The sequence below is a fragment of the Pristiophorus japonicus genome, chromosome 14 (genome assembly GCF_044704955.1).
Source record: "Pristiophorus japonicus isolate sPriJap1 chromosome 14, sPriJap1.hap1, whole genome shotgun sequence".
NCBI lineage: Eukaryota > Metazoa > Chordata > Chondrichthyes > Pristiophoridae > Pristiophorus > Pristiophorus japonicus.
Window position 1 is genome coordinate 76,738,954 of NC_091990.1, and position 22,830 is coordinate 76,761,783.

Consider the following 22,830-nt stretch of genomic DNA (forward strand, 5'->3'; position numbering starts at 1 on the left):
TAGTGTCCCCCTCCCCTTTATAGGGGGCACTTGGAGAAAAAATATGTTTTTGTGCCCAAAAAAACCCCCCAAAAAAACCACAAAAAAAAAATAAAAGGGCCTGTAAATGTTTGGTGTTTCCCCCAGATCGGGGGGGCACGGTTTAATGTTTTTTGTTTACTCCCAAAAAGAGTTTCATGCACAAGGACCGCCTGCAATTTCTGCGGTCTGGAGGAGTCCGTGTTCCATGTTTTTATTGAGTGCACGAGGTTGCAGCCCCTGTTTTATTATTTAAAGGGGCTACTCCTGAAATTCTGGCTGCACTTCAGTCCCACTCTCCTGATCTTTGGGCACCCTGTGCGGGGGGGAGCGGGTAGGTCCGAGGGCCTCCTCGTAGGACTGCTCCTGGGCACGGCCAAAGGTGCCATCAGCCGGTCCAGGCAGCGGGCGGTCGAGGGGGTCGTTCAACCTGACTGCCTGCCTCTCTTCCGCTCTTACATCCGGTCCAGGGTGTACTTGGAGATGGAGCACGCGGTGTCCACCGGTACGCTCGCGGCCTTCCGCGAGAGGTGGGCACCGGAGGGACTGGAGTGCATCATCACGCCCGGCAACCAAATTTTAATTTGATTTTACGTTTTAAAGTTTAATTTGTTTTAATTGCCGATGCTTTTCGTGTCCCCCTCCCCTTTTATAGGGGGCACTGGAAAAAAAAAATGTGATTTTAGTGCCCCAAAAAAAAAAGAAAAACACAAAAAAAAACACAAAAAAGGAAAAAAAGGGCCTTGTAAATGTCTAGTGTGTCATCCAGGTCGGGTGTCACGGATTAATGTTCTATGTTTTCAGATAAACTCCAAAAAGAGTTTCATGCACAAGGACCCCCAGGTCCCTCTGCACCGCAGCATGTTGTAATTTCTCCCCATTTAAATAATATTCCCTTTTACTGTTTTTTTTCCCAAGGTGGATGACCTCACATTAGATGGGTGATGTGAAGTGGAATGTCCAGCCTTTAGAGATGCAGATCCCCGCTCTGACTGCTGAGATGCTCGTAGATGATGACCTCTGGATTTTGGAACCAGTGAGGGCCTCGCCAGAGACCCCTTCACCTGCACCTGTGCAGGGGCAGACTCGGCCATCGGGACACGACGCAGCGTGTTGGGTACTGACTGAAGTGAGGAGGGGGTGCAACGGGTGGGAAGTGCTTTGAGCGGGGTCCCCACTTCCACGTCCCTTTTCACAATCATCCCTCTCACGGGCTGGTCGCGCTACACTCTGCTGGAGAGCACTTTGGTGCAGATCAGTGCACGAGCCTAACGTGTCTGTCATCCTATTTAAGGCACCAGGCAACTTGTCATCCAGAAACTGCACGGCCATGATCAAGGCCTGCATGGACTCATTTGATTGTGCGATTGATGTTCCACGGAGTTGGCCAGTCTATCCACGGAAGAAGACTTGGTCGTAATGCCTTGCGACAGCAGCACACACGTGCTTGAGATGGTCTCCTCCATTCACTCTGTAATCGTGGGCAGGCCTGTCCATGCGTCAGACGTTCTTTGCCACTCCTCAATCATTCTCCTTTTCATCGACAGCCTCCGGGAGGGAGGTCATCTGTGTTCAGCTGAGCAGAGCCTGGAGAGTGCTGCGCACTCAGACACCGACTGTGCCAACACTCTCTGCTCTTGCTCACGCTCGTCCCAGAATAAGGGGCCCATTAAAACCTGAGATGAGGAGGAATTTCTTCTCACAGAGGGATGTAAATCTGTGGAATTCTCTGCCCCAGTGAGTTGTGGAGACTGGGTCATTGAATATATTTAAGACGGAGATAGATAGATTTTTGAGCGATAAGGGAGTAAAGGGTTATGGGGAGCGGACAGGGAAGTGGAGCCGAGTCCATGATCAGATCAACCATGATCTTATTAAATGGCGGAGCAGGCTTGAGGGGCCGTATGGCCTACTCCTGCTCCTATTTCTTATGTTCTTATGTTCTTATGACTGTGAGATCTGTGGAGGACCATCTCTGATTCTTTTCCTTGCCTGGGTGATACATCAATGGTGGGCATCACCTTGGTGACAGTTAAAGTTTAAGTTGATTGAAGTTAAGTGTGATTATACCCTTTGATGTTAAGGAATCACCAGCGTGTAATGGTGCAGTATCTGAGCCAATGTGCTGCAAGGTTTTGTTAAATAAAAAACATTTAAACCGAACATTAGTCTGAAATCGTCAGTATTTCTGTCAAAAACCAATCCTTCTCCCCCCACCCCGCCCCTCCTTCTCCTCTCCAACTCTACCACTTCCCCTCCTGACTCCAAGCCACCTGGCGGAGGAGGTGCTCAGGCGCTGCTTCATTAGAGGGGGCGGGGGGGAGGAGACGCGGGTGGGGGAGGGTGACGGCCGAAGCGCTGCTTGGACGGATACGGGACAGGACGGTCCCGAGGTGGGAACGTGCTTCGAGCCAGAAGCAAGATGTTGCTCCAGGCTCTCGTGTGGTTGGCAATAGGGGTGCGTCACCTTGGGGTGCAGTGGCGCGCTCCGGGACCACTGGGAGCCCTCTGCCACCAGTGTTCCTGGCTACCAGCTCCAGGGCCTCCTCCATCCCTTCCATGTTATATCTTATTGTTGGACAAAAAACTCAGTGCCAACTATGTTCTTGGTGCTTAGTAGGCTTTTTGCTGCTGGTGAATCTCCATCATACTACCCACAACAGCCAAACAAGCACACATCACATCCACACACGCTTTCAGTCCCTCTCTGCTCCCTTTCTCTCTGTCTCCACTTCTGCGCATGTCATGATGACCCTTGACCTCCTGAATCACAGGAATCAAGCGTTGCCATGCCGTTGCTAAGGATGGCCACACTTTATGGCAGAAGGTCAAAAGAATTTAACACTACCGACCATTTGATATCGCTCGCCGTAACACCCCGGTAAGCCAATGGAAACTAGGTGTTTTGAGAATGGGCGAGAAGCCGGTGATCTGAAAACACTATTTTACCGCCCACGCCGGAAATAACCCCCATTTTTGGGTGATCAGCTCAAAAGTGGAGGTTCTAGCCCTTTGAGACCAACAAATATCGAATAGCTATCAGTCCTCTCAAATATGTGGGTTTCTAACATCCGGTGTCATATTGCAGCAAAGAATCTTCTTGAGAAGTTTAAGAGTACTACAACTGCCACTTTTCAAAGCTATGGGAGGCCCCACCTCAAAAGACCAATCTGGCTTATGCTACCAACCATCTCCATAGTCGACACAACCTCATTATGGCAGACAGAATGGGAACCAGCTGCTTCCTCGGTAGCAAGTTACCACAAGACTTCCCTCTCTGTGACAATAAGTGCTGGCATGTTGAATTCCCTTATAATAAAGGCACTGTGGCAGCAAAATTAACATTCATGTTTGTGCCACAATGGTGCCAGCCTAGGGCTGTCCCACAGATTAGTCAAGTTACTGCCTGACATTGTCATACTCACAGAATCATACCTTTCAGCCAATGTCCCAGACTCCTCCATCATCATCCCTGGGTATGTCCCGTCCTACCAGCAGGACAGATCCACCAGGGGTGGCGGCTCAGTGGTATACGGTCAGGAGGGAGAGGCCCTGGGAGTCCTCAACATTGAATCTGGATCCTATGAAGTCTCATGGCTTTAGGTCGAGCATGGGTAAGGAAAGCTCCTGTTGATTACCACCTACTGCCCTCCCTCAGCTGATGAATCAGTCCTCCTCCATGTTGATACAAAGATGGGTGCGAAAGCAAATTGTGAGGAGGACACAAGGCATCTGCAACGGGATATAGACAGGCTAAGTGAGTGGGCAAAAATTTGGCAGATGGAGTATAATGTGGGTAAAGGTGCGGTTATCCACTTTGACAGGAAAAGTAAAAATGCAAATTATTATTCAAATGGAGAGAGCTTACAAAATGCTGAAGTACAGAGGGACCTGGGGGTCCTTGTGCATGAAACACAAAAAGTTAGTATGCAGGTACAGCAAGTAATCAGGAAGGCCAATGGAATGTTGTCCGTTATTGCAAGGGGCATAGAGTATAAAAGCAGAGAAGTCTTGCTACAACTGTACAGGGTATGGGTGAGGCCACACCTGGAGTACTGCATACAGTTCTGGTCTCCTTATTTAAGGAGGGATATAGTTGCATTGGAGGCAGTTCAGAGAAGGTTCACTCGGTTGATTCTTGAGATTAAGGGGTCTCATAGTTCCTGTTATTGTGCTCATGAAGAAAGGTTGAGTAGGTTGGGCCTATATTCATTGGAGTTTAGGAGAATGAGAGGTAATCTTATTGAAACATATAAGATACTGAGGGGACTCAACAAGGTAGATGCAGAGAGGATGCTTCCACTCGTGGGGGAATCTAGAACGATGGGGCATAATTTAAGAATAAGAGATCGCCAATTTAGAACTGATGTGAGGAGAAATTTCTTCTCTCAGAGGGTTGTAAATCTGTGGAATTCTCTGCCCCAGAGAGCTGTGGAGACTGGGTCATTGAATATATTTAAGGTGGAGTTAGACAGATTTTTGAGCGATCAGGGAGTAAAGGGTTATGGGGAGTGGGCAGGGAAGTGGAGCTGAGTCTGTGATCAGATCAGCCATGATCTTATTGAATGGCGGAGCAGGCTCAAGGGGCCAAACGGCCTGCTCCAGCTCCTACTTCTTATATTCTTATGTTGAACACCACTTGGAAGAAGCACTGAGTAGCAAGGACGCTCTGGGTGGTGGACTTCAATGTCCATTGTTGCGTCCATAATAAAGTAATGTAACTGAGTACTGTAGATGTGAGTAAGTGTGACCTTAGCTCCTTTATTCTAACTCCAGAGTGCCGGTCCATCATGGGAGGCCTACGTATATACAGAGCTCCCAAGGGATGCTGGGATCCCTTGGGACTCCAACAGGTACGCCCTCTGGTGGTGGCATAATACTGGTTACATAGGGTTGCATACATAACATCATTCCCTCCCAAAGTCAATAGTACATTTATTTACAGGGTGAGATGATCTGGGGCCTTTCGCTCCCTAGTCGATCGTCTCAGTACAAACACAGGTGCAGGTGAGTTGGTTGGGCCTTTGCTGGGCTGCTGTGCAGCTGGCCTTGCTGGGCTGCTGGAGATGGTGAGTTCGGCTTCGTGGTCAACAGTGATGTCGGTTGCCACTTGTGTGTGTGTCGGAGGATCAAAGTTAGCGGTGCCCTTTTCGGGTTGTTCGTAGCTGTCTGTGAATCACAGTTAGGTTTGGTCCAAATGCCTTCTGCAAGTTAGTCCATTTGTGAGTTTGACCTGAAATACCCTACTCCCTTCTTTGGCTATGACAGTGCCAGCAAGCCATTTGGGACCATGTCCATAGTTGAGTACAAATACAGGGTCATTGACTTCAATATCACATGACAAGTTTGCACGATCATGGTACATGCTTTGTTGATGCCGCCTGCCCTCGACGTGATCATGGAGATCAGGGTGGACAAGAGAGATCCCTGTTTTGAGCGCCCTTTTCATGATCAGCTTGGCTGGGAGAACCTCGGTGTGCAAGTGGGGTCTGATGCAGTAGCTGAGCAGGACTCAGGACAGGCGGATCTGCAGGGAGCCTTCCGACGTGCGTTTCAAGCTTTGCTTGATGGTTTGGACTGCCCGTTCTGCCTGGCCGTTGGATGCAGGCTTGAATGGGGAAGATTGGTCATGCTTGATACAATTGCACTGGTGATGCATGGCCCGTTGTCACTGACAAGGACATCAGGCAGGCCGTGCGTGGCAAACATGGCTTGTAGGCTTTTGATGGTGGCAATGGATGTGCTTACAGACATTATTACGCACTCAACCCATTTTGAATAAGCATCCACAACAACCAAAAACATTTTGCCTAGAAATGGGCCCGCAAAGTCAACGTGGATCCGAGACCACGGTTTGGAGGGTGTTGGAGGGAATTTGTAGCCATTAATTATCTTTATAAACTGTGTATAAACATGTACAGCCTACTGAACGGTCCCCTTTAAAAAAACAGCTTACATGCACCCATGTGATGTACGTCCTGCCGTTCTATACATGAGTGAATTGTGTGCCAGATCACGGCCATATAAGGCAATGCTACACTACAACATGAATTGATTGGATGATGCAGGGAGGCGATGACGTCCCCAGGGATATAATTGTAAACAGAAGGGCACGCTCGGGGAGAAGGTGGAAACGAGATTGCGGAATCTCTGTCTCTTCTCCCAGAGCGCTCTGAATAATAAACTGTGTACTTTTTTTTTTACCGTGCATGGACTCGAAGTGGGTTTTATTCCCCAACAAATTGGCGCTGCGAGCAGGGTGAATTTGGGTTACTTCGGGTCGCCCGACCGGTGGAGGAGGACGAGTAGTCAAAAGTTTGATCGTCCATCAAATTGGGCCGCGGGAAGGGTGGCTCCGGAGCCCCGATTCACCAAAGAACAGACGTCCATGAACGTTGAGAAATCACAGTGGTGCCGTGGGTTATAAATTAAGTTTGTCATCTTAAGTCACACAGGTCAGAGATACCAAGGGTCGTGTGTAAAACAAAGGAGGAAGATCGTAGTAAGTCACGGAGGTCATTTTGACGAATCGCAAGTGTGATAGAACACCTCTGACGATAGAGACTGCAAGTCCATCTGGTAGGAGTGAGTAATACCGGGAGTAACTCTGACAGTCGTAAGACCGTGACGTGAGATTACGATGACCGGTAAGGAAACGGATTGGGGCGCCCTGGGGTCCTTCACCAGATTATACATGACCGAAAGGAAGGGACTAGTGGACAGAATGCAAAAGGAGGGCTGGGCCCCGACGCAAACTGTAAAAGAACAGCGAGAATGGTGGGAGACACAAAAACAGAAGCAAACCAAAAAGGCAGGGGTCCTATTGGTGCATCAGCTGGTTAAATTAACTGAAGTAGTGGAGGAAGTAAAAGACAAACTAGCCGCCAGAACTAGGCGAATACGGGAACTGGAAAAACAACTTGAGATCCACGGCCCCCCCCCCCCCCGGTTCTTAAGTTATAATATAGCTGCAGGTGGGGTGGAAGGAGAAGGGCCTCCCAAGTACGATGAGGGGGTTGGTCCGACCGCCCCACCAGAAGGTGAAGACTCGGATACGGAGGAAGTGAAGGCAGCACCTCTAAAACGAGGGGGAACAGCGGCAGCCCCCACTTCCCGATATTATGCCTTTACCCCAGCTAATGACTGAGTTAGGGCCCTTAAAGCCGAGATCGAATAACGAGGCTTTCTGGACAAAATTAGATATGTTATGGGAGTTACATGATCTACACCCCCGAGATATTCACGGCATAGTACGTGCCAATTGTCCACGAGACAAGTGGAGGAATATACAGGGAAATGGGATGATGAATGGGGGATGGCCAACGGCAGTGGCTCTGATCGCGGATCGAGCCAGAACTGCTGCCTTTGTCCCTTTTAAAGCCGCTGTACAAACGGCCCTCGGCAACTCCCAGGTTAATTGGGGAAGGATAATGACCTGTAAGCAAAGGAAAGGTGAGGGGAGTAGTGAGTTCGGGGAGCGATTATTCGAGTCCTATAAGGAATCGTCCGGGCAGTTAAATCCCCAGATGGCTGATGCAGCATTTATCCAGATGTATAAAGACGGGTTTTCCGCCAAACATCAAGCCGTGATAAAATTAGGAGTAATGACCCATAACGTAAAAGACGAAGTGGTCCGCTGGGCATGTTCAGTGGACGCACAGGACCCGGAGAACAAAATGCTGGCAGTAAAGCAGGAAAGGGTGGCAGTGGGGGCTCGGCCAAAAGGCAGTGGAGTGTGTTCCCAGTGTGGGAAAATGGGGCACATAGCGAAAGACTGCCAATCAGCCAAGGCGTGCAAGTACTGTGACAGAAAGGGGCCACATAGAGGAAAGTGTCGGAAAAAGGAAAGGGACGCGCAGGAAACGGATCCGCTTTGCAGGACCAAATAGGAAAGGAAGAGTATAAAAATTTTCTGGAATACCTAAAAATAAAAGGGACTCGCTGACGGGTGGCAGCCCCAGCACGTGAGCAGAATGACGAGCGGATGTTCGTGTCTGCACTAGTAGGGGCCCCACCGTGTGAAATGTTAATGGACACTGGAGCCGCCGTATCAATCACTAACCTATCTCTCTACCTTTAACACGACACAGGATTCGTATAATAGGACTGGGGGAGGACGGATACCGGCGTTCAAGAGTGAACTACAGTTTGTAGAATTGGAAAATAAATTCATGTTAGTCCAGTTTGGGTGTGTAAACACAATGAAGGGACTATTCTGGGAATAGATTTGATAAGGGAATTTAAATTATTAATAAACGCTGGACAGAAAAAAATAATTTGGCCGGAAGCGGATGGGCGTAAAACCAATACGTCTGCGCCCTTACGCAACGCCGTAAAGATAGGCAGCGTCAAACCATTGGTCCGAGATTGGAAACAAGAGCAGGGGGAGTACGGAGTCATATGCGAGGCTCCAGAAATGGTCTGGGCTAGAACAAAGCAGGACACGGACCTCGTTAATATGACGCCGATTAACATCCCAGGGCCCAAGCACCAGGCACACAGGCAATACCCGATAAAACCGGAGGAAGCAGATGCGGTATCGAAAATCGTACTTAACCTGGCAAGAAAGGGAATAATTAGAGAGACAGGGAGCACCACAAACTCCCTGGTGTGGCCAGTCATGAAACCCGATGGGTCATACCGGCTTACTATAGATTATACTGCCTTGAACAAGGTTACTCCAAAACTACACCCCATAGTGGCAAGTCCGGCTACCATCTTAAATGGCCTAAGCCCACAACATAAGATATTTACGGTACTAGATATCGCGAACGGATTCTGGTCCCTACCCCTCAACCAAGAGTCGCAAGAGAAGCTTACCTTCACAGTGGGAGGGAGACAGTATACGTGGACCAGGCTGCCCCAGGGGTTTCACAATAGCCCGCCGATATTTCACAGAGCTATGAGCTCCATACTAAAATCCGTAGACTTGATACTTTACCGTAGCACAATGCTACAATACGTGGATGATTTGCTGGTAGCCTTGGAGGACCATGAAGGTCACCGGGCAGTGCTCATATCGGTTTTGGAGACGTTAGAAAAGGGAGGGTTTAAGGTAAACCCGTTAAGGCTCAAATCGGTATGGAAATTGTAACCTACCTGGGACAGGAGATATCCCAAGGGATCAGAACCATGCCCAACGACCGAAAGGTGGCAATACAGATGATGCTCTGACCGGTTTCGGTACGAGGGGTCAGAAAAGTACAGGGGCTATTCAACTACAGTAGGAACTTTATCCCTGATTTTGCAAAACTGGCCGAACCGATTCAGAGATTGGTAAAGGGCGGGAGGCCTGAAACTGATCCTATAGAGTGGGAAAAGGAACAGGAAGAGGCCTATAAGCTGCTCAAACAAGCTCTGGTGTCCGCCCCAGGGTTGGGACTACCCGACACAACAAAATCATTCCACATCTATTGTGAGAATGAGGGAGGATTCTACGCAGCGGTGGTAACACAACAACATGGGGATCAGAAGCGGCCAGTTGCATATTACTCCATGCAGCAGACCCCCGTGGTGTCTGGGCTGTCAAGATGTGTGGCAGCCCTTGATTGTGCCGCTTGGGCGGTGAGGGTTAGCGAGCCTACCGTTATGACCGGGGACATTGTCTTGCATACCAAACACACTTTAGTGGAGATGCTGAACACCGGAAAACTGAGGTCGGTTTCCAATATGTGCCGAGCCCACTGGGAGGCCGTCTTATTGCCAGTAGATCAGTCAGTGGTAATTATTAGGGACATAGGAGGAAACCCAGCAGAAGGCCTCCTGGGGGCAGGAGAGCCGCATCAGTGTGGGGAAGTGGATAGTGAAAATATAGAAGGCCGCCTGGGAGACGAACCCCTAATTGGGGCACAGATGACCCTCTACGTTGATGGGTCTTGAAAGTATGTTGAAGGAACGCCACGGACCGGGTGGGCCGTGGTAAATGGTCAGTTACAAACCGTAGCATCTGGTAGATTCGATGGGGGGGCTCTCGGCCCAGGTTGCTGAGATTGTGGCCCTTACCTAGGCCCTGAAGCTGGCGAGGGGCAAGACAGTTAATATCTATACAGATACGCGTTTGGAGTTGTACATGATTATATGATAGCATGGGGTTCGTTACAACGGGGAGAGCCCATCCGACATCAGGAAAGAGTCCAGGCTCTACTGCATGCAGCCGAAGGGCCACTGCAAACTGCTGTGATAAAAAATAAAGGCTCATCAAAGAGTACAAAGCTGGGAGCAGGAAGATAATCAGGCGGCCGACGCCATACAGCGAGCGCTGGAGCAAGACGTGGAAAAAAGGACTGAGGAGGTGGGGAGCTTAATGAGGGATGAAGTGGATATCGTCAGGTTAGTCGCCGATGTTTCACCGGAGGAACAGGAGGCATGGAAGGCCAAGGGCCGGGTATAGATTCAGTGTGGAGAAAGGCTGAAAAAGTCATAGCCCCAAACTACATTAAACAAACCCTGCTGTAATTACACCATGGAGTGACTCATGTGGGCAGGGGACCCATGATGGAGTTGCTCACAAAGGATTGGTGGTGGTCCGGAATGGGGCGGGATATAGCCAAACAATGTCAGCGCTGTATCACGTGTGCACAACATAACCCGGGTAAGCCAATTAAGCTACGAATGGCACACCAGCCAAGACCCCGAGGGCCATGGGAAAACATACAAATAGATTTCACCGGACCACTGCCTGACTCACGGGGGAAACGATATTGCTTAATGGTAATAGATCAGTTCACCCGGTGGGTGGAAGCTTACCCAACAAGGAAGTGTACGGCCACTACGGTAGCTAGAATTCTGGTGGAAGAAATAATCACTAGATGGGGGGGGGGTGCCATTACAGATGGACTCGGAGCAAGGCACCCACTTCATGGGGAAGGTAGTAAAGGCCGTATGTAAACTAATGGGGATAAAACAGAAATTCCATATACCGTACCACCCCCAAAGCTCAGGAATGGTAGAACGGATGAATTGAACCCTTAAGATAACGATCGCGAAAGCAATCCGAGAGACGGGGACCACATGGGTTGATGTGTTACCCATCATCCTGATGAAACTAAGGGCGGTCCCTAATAGAACAACGGGTTTATCACCTTATGAGTTAATGATGGGAAGGGCAATGCAACTCCCAGAAGGATTTTTTATGGGAGGGGCGGATGTCGGACCTCTAAGGGATAAAATTAGGGGATATATATTAGAAATGAGTAATGGTCTCCAGGAAATGAGGAAACAGACCAGAGAAAGGCAGACTCAATGCGATAAGAAATTGGTGGCCACCACCTTCCCGGACGTACCTCAGGCAGGGACCCGTGTGATGGTGAAAGTTCTACCAGGAAAACCCGGGTTCGCCCATACGAGGTTATGATTAGTGGAGGTGCGTGCGCCTGTATTGATGTCAGAGGGAAAGGGCAATGGAAACATTGGACCCAGCTTAAAGTTTTTGAGCCTGCCACTTAATGAAAGCACCTATCTACCTACAGGTCAGTGACGACTCTTCAAGCAAGATAGAACAGCCATTTTGCCTTTGAGTAATTGTTAACATAGAGTAATAAGATGAAATTGTACGCGCGATCTGTGTGATAACTTCAGTCTGTATTGCATGCGTCTTAGTGGTGAAGAGGCAGGCACGAGAGCTCCATGTCAATACATTCCTGCAAATGTCCTACAATTATGCAAAGAATAGTAACGTCTCTAGTTGTTGGGTATGTACCCACATTCCCATATGCAGTAAGGGAGGAATCCCTCTAAGGCCAGTTCCCTTGAATATCTCGGAAGTGGCAGAGTGGGTGATGAGACAAAATAGGACAGGGGAAGTGAATGACACCTGGAACCAAAAGGGAGATAAAGAAAGGTGAGGGTCAGCTGGGTACCCCTTGGATAGATTTAAGAGATGGTACCAGCCGGAATACAATAAGTCAGTGCGTCCCCCGTGTTTGGTCCTGACCAACACCTCGGGATTCGGAAGACCCACTGCTGACATTTGTCTGACCAGAACTCATACTGGTGATAGACCAGTCTTCGAAGCAGGACGTAGCAATTGCACACAATACTTTAACTTGACAGAATGGGACGTGACAGTTGGGGAATCAACTCACCAGGGGTTCTTCGAGCTAAGAGATTTGAAGAATCAGACAAGTGGTCAGAACTGGGGTAGTCCCGCAATTAGGTGGCGACGGGGATTGAGAGAGAGATTGAAATCAAACCTAACTGCATACAATGGTACCTATTTTGTGTGTGAACATAAAACCTACCCCTGGTTACCCCAGGACTGGATGGGATCCTGCTATTTAGGATACGTGGTACCCTTTATACGGTGAGCACATACCCTAGCAGAAGTACATGCTTTCCAGCCGGCAAAAACGAGAGCTCACTTCTGCCTAGGGTTCTTTGGGTACTCTTAGCACCCGTTGGAGTAGGATTTACTATGGACGAGCTACGAAGGATAGAGAAAGCTGGAGCAGACAGCTGGAGCAGACAGCCAATGTCGGCCGATGCTCTGGAAGGTATTACGGCAGAAATGGTGGCAATATGAACCACGGTACTACAAAACCGTGTGGCAACATTCAGGAAGGATAGAATAAAAGGAAAAGGAGGTGGGGTAGCATTGCTGGTTAAGGAGGAGATTAAGGCAATAGTTAGGAAGGACATTAGCTTGGATGATGTGGAATCTATATGGGTAGAGCTGCAGAACACCAAAGGGCAAAAAACGTTAGTGGGAGTTGTGTACAGACCTCCAAACAGTAGTAGTGATGTTGGGGAGGGCATCAAACAGGAAATTAGGGGTGCGTGCAATAAAGGTGCAGCAGTTATAATGGGTGACTTTAATATGCACATAGATTGGGCTAACCAAACTGGAAGCAATACGGTGGAGGAGGATTTTCTGGAGTGCATAAGGGATGGTTTTTTAGACCAATATGTCGAGGAACCAACTAGGGGGGAGGCCATCTTAGACTGGGTGTTATGTAATGAGAGAGGATTAATTAGCAATCTCGTTGTGCGAGGCCCCTTGGGGAAGAGTGACCATAATATGGTGGAATTCTGCATTGGGATGGAGAATGAAACAATTAATTCAGAGACCATGGTCCAGAACTTAAAGAAGGCTAACTTTGAAGGTATGAGGCGTGAATTGGCTGGGATGGATTGGCGAATGATACTTAAGGGGTTGACTGTGGATGGGCAATGGCAGACATTTAGAGACCGCATGGATGAACTACAACAATTGTACATTCCTGTCTGGCATAAAAATAAAAAAGGGAAGGTGGCTCAACCGTGGCTATCAAGGGAAATCAGGGATAGTATTAAAGCCAAGGAAGTGGCATACAAATTGGCCAGAAATAGCAGCGAACCTGGGGACTGGGAGAAATTTAGAACTCAGCAGAGGAGGACAAAGGGTTTGATTAGGGCAGGGAAAATGGAGTATGAGAAGAAGCTTGCAGGGAACATTAAGACGGATTGCAAAAGTTTCTATAGATATGTAAAGAGAAAAAGGTTAGTAAAGACAAACGTAGGTCCTCTGCAGTCAGAATCAGGGGAAGTCATAACGGGGAACAAAGAAATGGCGGACCAATTGAACAAGTACTTTGGTTCGGTATTCACGAAGGAGGACACGAACAACCTTCCGGTTATAAAAGGGGTCACAGGGTCTAGTAAGGAGGAGGAACTGAGGGAAATCCTTATTAGCCGGGAAATTGTGTTGGGGAAATTGATGGGATTGAAGGCCGATAAATCCCCAGGGCCTGATGGACTGCATCCCAGAGTACTTAAGGAGGTGGCCTTGGAAATAGTGGATGCGTTGACAGTCATTTTCCAACATTCCATTGACTCTGGATCAGTTCCTATGGAGTGGAGGGTAGCCAATGTAACCCCACTTTTTAAAAAAGGAGGGAGAGAGAAAACAGGGAATTATAGACCGGTCAGCCTGACATCGGTAGTGGGTAAAATGATGGAATCAATTATTAAGGATGTCATAGCAGTGCATTTGGAAAGAGGTGACATGATAGGTCCAAGTCAGCATGGATTTGTGAAAGGGAAATCATGCTTGACAAATCTTCTGGAATTTTTTGAGGATGTTTCCAGTAGAGTGGACAAGGGAGAACCAGTTGATGTGGTGTATTTGGATTTTCAGAAGGTGTTCGACAAGGTCCCACACAAGAGATTGATGTGCAAAGTTCGAGCACATGGGATTGGGGGTAGTGTACTGACATGGATTGAGAACTGGTTGTCAGACAGGAAGCAAAGAGTAGGAGTAAATGGGTACTTTTCAGAATGGCAGGCAGTGACTAGTGGGGTACCGCAAGGTTCTGTGCTGGGGCCCCAGCTGTTTACACTGTACATTAATGATTTAGATGAGGGGATTAAATGTAGTATCTCCAAATTTGCGGATGACACTAAGTTGGGTGGCAGTGTGAGCTGCGAGGAGGATGCTGTGAGGCTGCAGAGCGACTTGGATAGGTTAGGTGAGTGGGCAAATGCATGGCAGATGAAGTATAATGTGGATAAATGTGAGGTTATCCACTTTGGTGGTAAAAACAGAGAGACAGACTATTATCTGAATGGTGACAGATTAGGAAAAGGGGAGGTGCAAAGAGACCTGGGTGTCATGGTACATCAGTCATTGAAGGTTGGCATGCAGGTGCAGCAGGCGGTTAAGAAAGCAAATGGCATGTTGGCCTTCATAGCAAGGGGATTTGAGTACAGGGGCAGGGAGGTGTTGCTACAGTTGTACAGGGCATTGGTGAGGCCACACCTGGAGTATTGTGTACAGTTTTGGTCTCCTAACCTGAGGAAGGACATTCTTGCTATTGAGGGAGTGCAGCGAAGGTTCACCAGACTGATTCCCGGGATGGCGGGACTGACCTATCAAGAAAGACTGGATCAACTGGGCTTGTATTCACTGGAGTTCAGAAGAATGAGAGGGGACCTCATAGAAACATTTAAAATTCTGACGGGGTTAGACAGGTTAGATGCAGGAAGAATGTTCCCAATGTTGGGGAAGTCCAGAACCAGAGGTCACAGTCTAAGGATAAGGGGTGAGCCATTTAGAACCGAGATGCGGAGGAACTTCTTCACCCAGAGAGTGGTGAACCTGTGGAATTCTCTACCACAGAAAGTTGTTGAGGCCAATTCACTAAATATATTCAAAAAGGAGTTAGATGAGGTCCTTACTACTATGGGGATCAAGGGGTATGGCGAGAAAGCAGGAATGGGGTACTGAAGTTGAATGTTCAGCCATGAACTCATTGAATGGCGGTGCAGGCTAGAAGGGCCGAATGGCCTACTCCTGCACCTATTTTCTATGTTTCTATGTCTTGGCAGAAAGCGGGGGCACTTGCGCTCTGATAGGAACTGAGTGCTGTGCGTACATCCCCGATAACTCTGAAGATATAACTAATTTAGCAGAACACATAAAAAAGGTGGAAGAGCTGAAATCCACTGACAACCGGTTTGGTTGGTTGGGGAGATGGATGTCAGGCCTCGGACAGAGCATTGTATAAGAATTAGTACCATTTGCAGGAATATGTATTGCCCAATACATTGCTGTTATGATAATTAAGATGTGTACGTCAAACTTGTGTATCACAGCATCAGTGTCCGCGGCAACACACGCTAACGCTACCGGCATCTCCCGACCAACTCCAGTTCCTGCCTCGGAGTATCAGAAACTACAGCGATACCACAACGATACCATCAGCGGCCACCGACACCGGAAGAATCAGTCCGGCTGTGATTTGTGGCTGCTGTTCTTCGCATGGTATGGGAAAAGATTAAAAGGAGGGACTGTTGGAGGGAATTTGTAGCCATTAATTATCTTTATAATCTGTGTATAAACATGTATAGCCTACTGAACGGTCCCCTTTAAAAAAAACAGCTTACGTGCACCCATGTGATGTACGTCCTGCCATTCTATACATGAGTGAATTGTGTGCCAGATCACGGCCATATAAGGCAATTCTACACTACAACATGAATTGATTGGATGATGTAGGGAGGCGATGACATCCCCAGGGATATAATTGTAAACAGAAGGGCACGCTCGGGGAGAAGGTAGGAACGAGATTGCGGAATCTCTGTCTCTTCTCCCAGAGCGCTCTGAATAATAAACTGTGTACTTTTTTTTATCGTGCATGGACTCGAAGTGGGTTTTATTCCTCAACAGAGTGCCATGACCACAAACTTAGCAGTGCCTCCCTGGGTACATTGCTCAGTTGAGAGCAAGTGTTGCATTGGTGCTTGCAGGACTCCAAATCTGAGTTGATGCAGGGCCATCACACATGGGATCTGGCTATAGCTTTCATCATTACTATGCCTGGGTGGGTACTGTGTCGATCGCATATGAATGGTTCTCTGCCTTTCTTGGGCAAAACTACGCAATTACCAAACAAAAGACAATCTGCCTGTATGGACATTTCATCTTTGCGCCGCTGGAACGGCTTGATCTCATCATGCATCTCTGCTGGGACGCTGGACCAGTTCCCATGGAGAACACAGTTTTTTACAAGGTACAGTAGGTTATCCTGGCTGGTCCAGCTCCTGATCTGGCGGGCTCGTAACGGGTGACTTTTCTTTTTCAAATGCATCCATCACCAAGAGCAAGTCTGCAGGTTGTGCCATTTCCACCCCGTGGGCAATGGTAGCCGACTGAGAGCATCAGAGCAGTTCTCTGTGCCTGGTTTGTAACGGATTACATAGTTATATTCAGACAGCGTGAATGCCCATCTTTGGATGCGAGCAGAAGCATTGATATGAATACCTTTGCTCTCTGAGAATAGTGATATGAGCGGCTTATGGTCAGTTTCTAACTCGAACTTAAGCCTAAACAGATACTGGTGCATTTTTTTTACCCCGTAAACGCATGCCAGAGCTTCTTTTTCAATCATGCTGTAGGCCCTTTCGGCCTTGGACAAACTCCTGCACGCATAAGCGACCAGTTTCAATGTTCCCAATTCCTTTGCTTGTTGTAACACACACCCGACCTCGTATGAAGACGCATCGCAAGCTAGCATTAGACGTTTACATGGGTCATACAGGACAAGCAGTTTGTTGGAACATAATAGATTTCTGGCTTTCTCAAAAGCAGCCTCTTGTGATTTCCCCCATACCCAGTCATCTCCTTCGCGTAGCAACACATGTAGAGGTTCTAGCAAGGTGCTTAACCTGGGTAGGAAATGACCAAAATAATTGAGGAGTCCCAGGAACGACCACAGCTCCATCACATTCTGTGGCCTCAGCGCATTCTTGATGGCCTCCATCTTGGCGTCGGTGGGTCTGATGCCACCTGCCATGATTCTTCTCCCTAAGAACTCGACTTCTGGCACCAGGAAAACACCCTTTGAGCGTTTCAACCTGAGTCCCACACGATCTAGCTGACTTTGAACCTCTTCCACGTTCTTCAAGTGTTCGATGGTGTCCCGACCTGTGACCAGTATGACGTCCTGGAAAACCACTGTACCCGGAACCAACTTTAGCAGGCTCTCCATGTTCCTTTGAAAAATAGCCGCGGCTGATCGAATCCCAAATGGGCATCTATTGTAGATGAACAGACCTTTGTGCGTGTTTATGCAGGTGAAGCCTTTCGAAGATTCCGCCAGCTCCTGCGTCATGTAGGCTGAGGTCAGGTCCAACTTGGTGAACATCTTTCCTCCAGTCAGGGTCGCAAATAGGTCGTCTGCCCTGGGTAGCGGGTACTGGTCCTGCATCGAAAAACGGTTAATCATTACTTTATAGTCCCCACAAATTCTGACCGTGCCATTGCCCTTGAGAACTGGAACAATCGGACTGGCCCATTCGCTGAACTCCACCGGCGCGATGATGCCCTCTTGTTGTAGCCTGACCAGCTCGATCTCCACTTTCTCTCGCATCATGTATGGCACCGCCCGTGCCTTGTGGTGGATGGGTCGTGTACCGGGAACCAAATGGTTCTGCACCTTCGCCCCCAAGAAACTTCTGATGCCTGGCTCAAATAATGACGAAAATTTGCTCAGAACCTGGGCAAATGAGGCGTCGTCGATGGACGAAAGCGCTCGGATGTCATCCCTGTTCCAGCTGATTTTTCCCAGCCAGCTTCTGCCGAACAGCGTGGGGCCATCTCCTGGTACAATCCATAGTGGTAGTTCATTCACTGCTTCATCATAGGAGACTTTTACTGCTGCACTGCCAATTACAGTGATCAGCTCTTTAGTGTAAGTCCTCAGCTTGGTATGAATAGGGCTCAGCTTGGGCCTTTGTGCCTTATTGCACCACAGCCTGTCGAAGGCCTTTTTGCTCATGATGGACTGATTCGCACCGATGTCCAGTTCCATGGATATTAGAATTCCAACCAGTTCGACTTTTAACATGATCGATGGTGTGTACCCTGTACACTTCTGCCTCCTCGGTTCGAGTCTCTAGTTCAGCCTGATCCACCATGTATCGATCTTCCTCTGCAATGTGCTGGTTTGCAGGGTTTGCCGCTCGTCTGCATATTCGCTGGAGGTGTCCCATTGTTCCACAGCCTTTGCACGCATAGTGTTTGAAGTGGCATTGATGGGCTCAATGATCACCTCCGCAGCGCCAACAAGGTGTTAACTGCCTCGCATTAACATTTGATGGCGGACTCTGGGTCATCTGAGGTCATGCAGCTGTAGGCGTGTACGTTCTGCCATATGCATTTCTGCCTGAAAACGACGTTACTTTGTGTACAGTACTTGCCGAAACATCTTTATGCTGCAAAATGTGTTTGGTGTTATCGCTGGTGGACATAAATGCCTGGGCTATCATTATGGCTTTGCTCAGGTTCGGTGTTTCAACAGTCAATAGTTTACGAAGGATAACCTATGGCCAATGCTATGCACAAAAAAGTCTCTTAGCATTTGCCCCAGGAATCCTTCGAATTCGCAATGTCCTGCAAGGCACCTTAGTTCGGTGACATAGCTCACCACTTCCTGGCCTTCAGACTGTTGACATGTGTAAAATCGATACCTTGCCATCAGAACGCTCTCCTTCGGATTTAGGTGCTCCCGGACCAGCATACACAGTTCTTCATACGATTTGATTGTTGGTTTCACCGGAGCAAGAAGGTTCTTCATGAGGCCATAGGTTGTTGCCCCATAGACAGTGAGGAGGATTGCCCTGCGTTTGACAGCATTCTCATCCCCTTCCAGCTCATTGGCCATGAAGTATTGGTCGAGTCGCTCCACGCAGACCTCTCAGTCATCCCCTTCTGAAAATTTCTCCAGGATACCAACAGTTCTCTGCATTTTCACGTGATGGTTTGTTATCTCGTCGCCAGTTGTTGCGTCCATAATAAAGTAATGTAACTGAGTACTGTAGACGTGAGTAAGTGTGACTTTAGTTCCTTTATTCTAACTCCAGAGTGCCGGTACAGCATGGGAGGCCTGCTTATATACAGTGCTCCCAAGGGATGCTGGGATCCCTTGGGACTCCAACAGGTATGCCCTCTGGTGGCGGTATAATACTGGTTACATAGAGTTGCATACATAACATCCATCATGAAGAGTGGCTCAGTAGCACCTCTATTGACCAAGCTGACCGAGTCCTGAAGCCAAACTGGGCCTGTGGCAGAAGGTGAGGGAACCAACACGAGGGAAAAATCTACTTGACCTCGTCCTCACCAATCTACCTGTCGCAGATGCATTTGTCTATGATAGCATTGGTAGCAGCGACCATCGCACAGTCTTTGTGGAGACAAAGTCCCATCTTCCCACTGAGGGCACCCTCCATCGTGTTGTTGGCACTACCACCGGGCTAAATAGGATAGATTCAGAACTGATCTAGCAGCTCAAAATTGGGCATCTATGAGGCGCTGTGGGCCATCAGCAGCAACAGAATTGTATTCCACCACAACCTGTGACCACATGGTCTGGTATATCCCTCACTCTACCATTACCATCAAGCCTGGTTCAATGAGGAGTGTAGAAGAGCATGCCAGGGGGAGCAGCAGGCATACCTAAAAATAAAGAAATAATCTGGGGAAGCTAAAACGCAGGACTACATGCCTGCTAAACAGCGCAAACAGCATGCTATAGATAGAGCTGAGTGATCCCACAAAGCTCTGCAGTCCTGCCACATCCAATCGTGAATGGTGGTGGACCATTAAATAACTAACGGGAGGAGGAGGCTCCATGAACATCCCACCTTCAATGATGGCGGAGCCCAGCATGTGAGTGCAAAAGACAAGGCTGAAGCGTTTGTAACCATCTTCAGCCAGAAGTGTCGAGTGGATGATCCAGTTCAGGATTCAGTACACAGACGCCAGTATTCAGCTAAGTCGATTCACTCCAAGTGTAACAATGTAACGAGTTAACACCTATAAGCTTTTACAAAACAAAATGATTTTGCAACGAGCAGTTTTTGTCGGAGTGAGCTTTAAACCGGCTGCTGCACCTTGTTAAAGAAAGAAGAGGAATGCTATCGCGTGTGTGTGATATCGGGCAAAAGTTTGAAAATGTATTTGAAAACTGCATGAAGTTGTGTATCAGAAGCTGACATTAATTGCTGATGTGTGGGTTTGTCTACTTTTCGAAAAAAGGAAGTTTACTCCACAAGCAGCTGTGTGTTTTGTAGACATTTTGGGCATTTTAAAATTTTAGTTTTTTAAAGTTTGAGTGGCTGTTTCCCCACACGGAAGGCAGAGAATCAGAAATTAATTAATGACGCATTAACCCATTGGGTTCGCAGGAAAGCCACAATGGATTTTCTGTTTTTTCTTTTAAGCATGAGTGTTGATGGTGCAAGATAATCAAGCGGGGTTTTTTGCTATCGGAATGACTTCAAGATGTTACAGAGTTTGAACTTGCTGGAAAAGTGGAGTGGGAGTTGTAGCAATGTTCAGAGTTTAAGTTCTTATCTGCAAACATCGATGGATTTTGAAAGTCGCAGCGTGGTGACAAAAAAATTGAACTTAAGACTTTGCCTTTCCAATTGTTAACTTCCACATTGCTCGAGGGGGAGATAAACAACATGCATCCAAATCCAATTCTTACTTTTGTTTTCTTTTGTAAAATCACAAGCATGTACATAATTTGTTTGTGAAGTTAAATTGATTTGATATATTGTGTGAGTTGTTGTTCAAGCACTCGGGAAGACAAATTTATCTGCAATTTAAGGGGATATTCAAATTTTGTTTTTGAAAAGGTCCAGTCTACGCGAATCTGCTCAAACTGTGTGTTTCAAAAAAAGTTCGTGGTGGGGAGACAGACAGTTGTGTTAAAGCTAACTAACATTCCTCATCTGCAGACTGAATTGCTCTCTGGCATATTTTAGGCAATAAAAAGTCCAATAAAAGTTTAATTAGAATGAACAAAAGTGCGTTGATAATTTGGATTGATTTGGGAACTTTTGTTAAATGGTAATGGATTGTATTGGACATTGACGTTTCTCCAGGGCTCCTGTCTGAGATGAAACAGCAATACAGGTATAATGGGAATTTATCTAAAATAATTTTCCTTGATAATTATGAGTGAATTTCAGGAACTCGGACAGGAGTTAAGAAAAGATGTCTGAGTGTAACCCTGAGTAACATGAAAAGATTTTCAATTTGGTATCTATTATGTAAGTAATAACACTACTGTAAACTCACTCAGGTGCAAACCTGGCTCAACTTTATTCGGGCCCAAAAGTGCCCACATTACAGGGTGACTTGCTTTATGTACACGTGCATACAGCCCAATGACCTCCGACAGTGTCGCCCCCTGGTGGCTAGTAACTCCAAGCATACATACATGACAGTATCAATGCAAAGTCATTAATTGATATGTTTCTCTTTGCCTATACAGAACAATGAGGAAAATGTATTTGATAGTCTGGCCTCTACCCTAGACATTGGGACAATGCAGATGTAGAGAGGACGGAACCTGCAAGAAGCGGATCCACGCTAGCCAAATGCGCTTAATGCTTCTCTGGTATACTGGTACTGAGGAGCGGATCCATGCTGGTGAAAGACTAATGCTTTTCTCCGTTCATAAGACAATTGCAGGACCAGATTAACGAAACAACAGAGACATCGCCCGCTACTTTGTCCAGTGATATCCTTTGGAACTGTTAGTTACTGTCAGTTAATATTAGTGTTTTCTGGCTGTATTGGTTTCCACAGTTTACCAATAAAACATCTACCATTGCCCTTATGGAAGTATGTCCAAACAATTAAGTTTGAGGTGTAAGACCTCCTACACAAGAAAAGGCTGAGTGCACTGGATACACCAAAGGCTATGTGCCCCAACAGCATCCCGGCTGTAGTGCTGAAGACTTGTACTCCAGAACTAGCCGCAGATCTAGCCAAGCTGTTCCAGTACAGCTACAAGACTGGCATCGATCCGACAAAGTGGAATTTTTTTTATTTTTTTTATTTCAAAATATACTTTATTCATAAAAAAATCTGAACAGTACATTCAATGGCATTTCAGTACATTTAGCTGCGGTCAGCAATCCCATACAATACATCTGGGTGCTGACGGCAGTTCCGTTCGTTACATTTCTTGTTTTTCAGTTCAAGTGCAATTCGGTACAGTAAACGGGATACATTGTGGTACATTCACACAAATTACATTTCATGTGTTACAATACAGTGCACGGAATGGGTGACGGTACATTTACAATTTTCTTTTCAAACATGCATTTCGTAACACACCTTGCATTGTACATGGCACGACATTGGTGTTTACAGATTTGGTGCTCTATGTACACAAAAAGTAAATTACAAATACAGCCCGAGGGGGGTTTGTACTGATTCCTACCCCCGGGTTTACCGTGGCGGAAGGGCTTTAGACTGTGGCCCTTCCCCACCGTGCCTTTGCGGCAACTACACCAATTTTCAGTGCGTCCCTCAGC

General features: G+C 47.5%; 1 long non-coding RNA gene across 1 annotated transcript; it reads left to right on the top strand.

Moving 5' to 3' along the window:
* The first annotated feature begins 6,151 nt into the window (after positions 1 to 6,151).
* On the top strand, positions 6,152 to 22,183 carry LOC139279951 (uncharacterized). Its single transcript, XR_011596562.1, has 3 exons — positions 6,152 to 6,665; positions 15,589 to 16,050; positions 21,780 to 22,183. It is a non-coding gene; the product is annotated as an uncharacterized lncRNA (long non-coding RNA).
* The last annotated feature ends 647 nt before the right edge of the window (positions 22,184 to 22,830 follow it).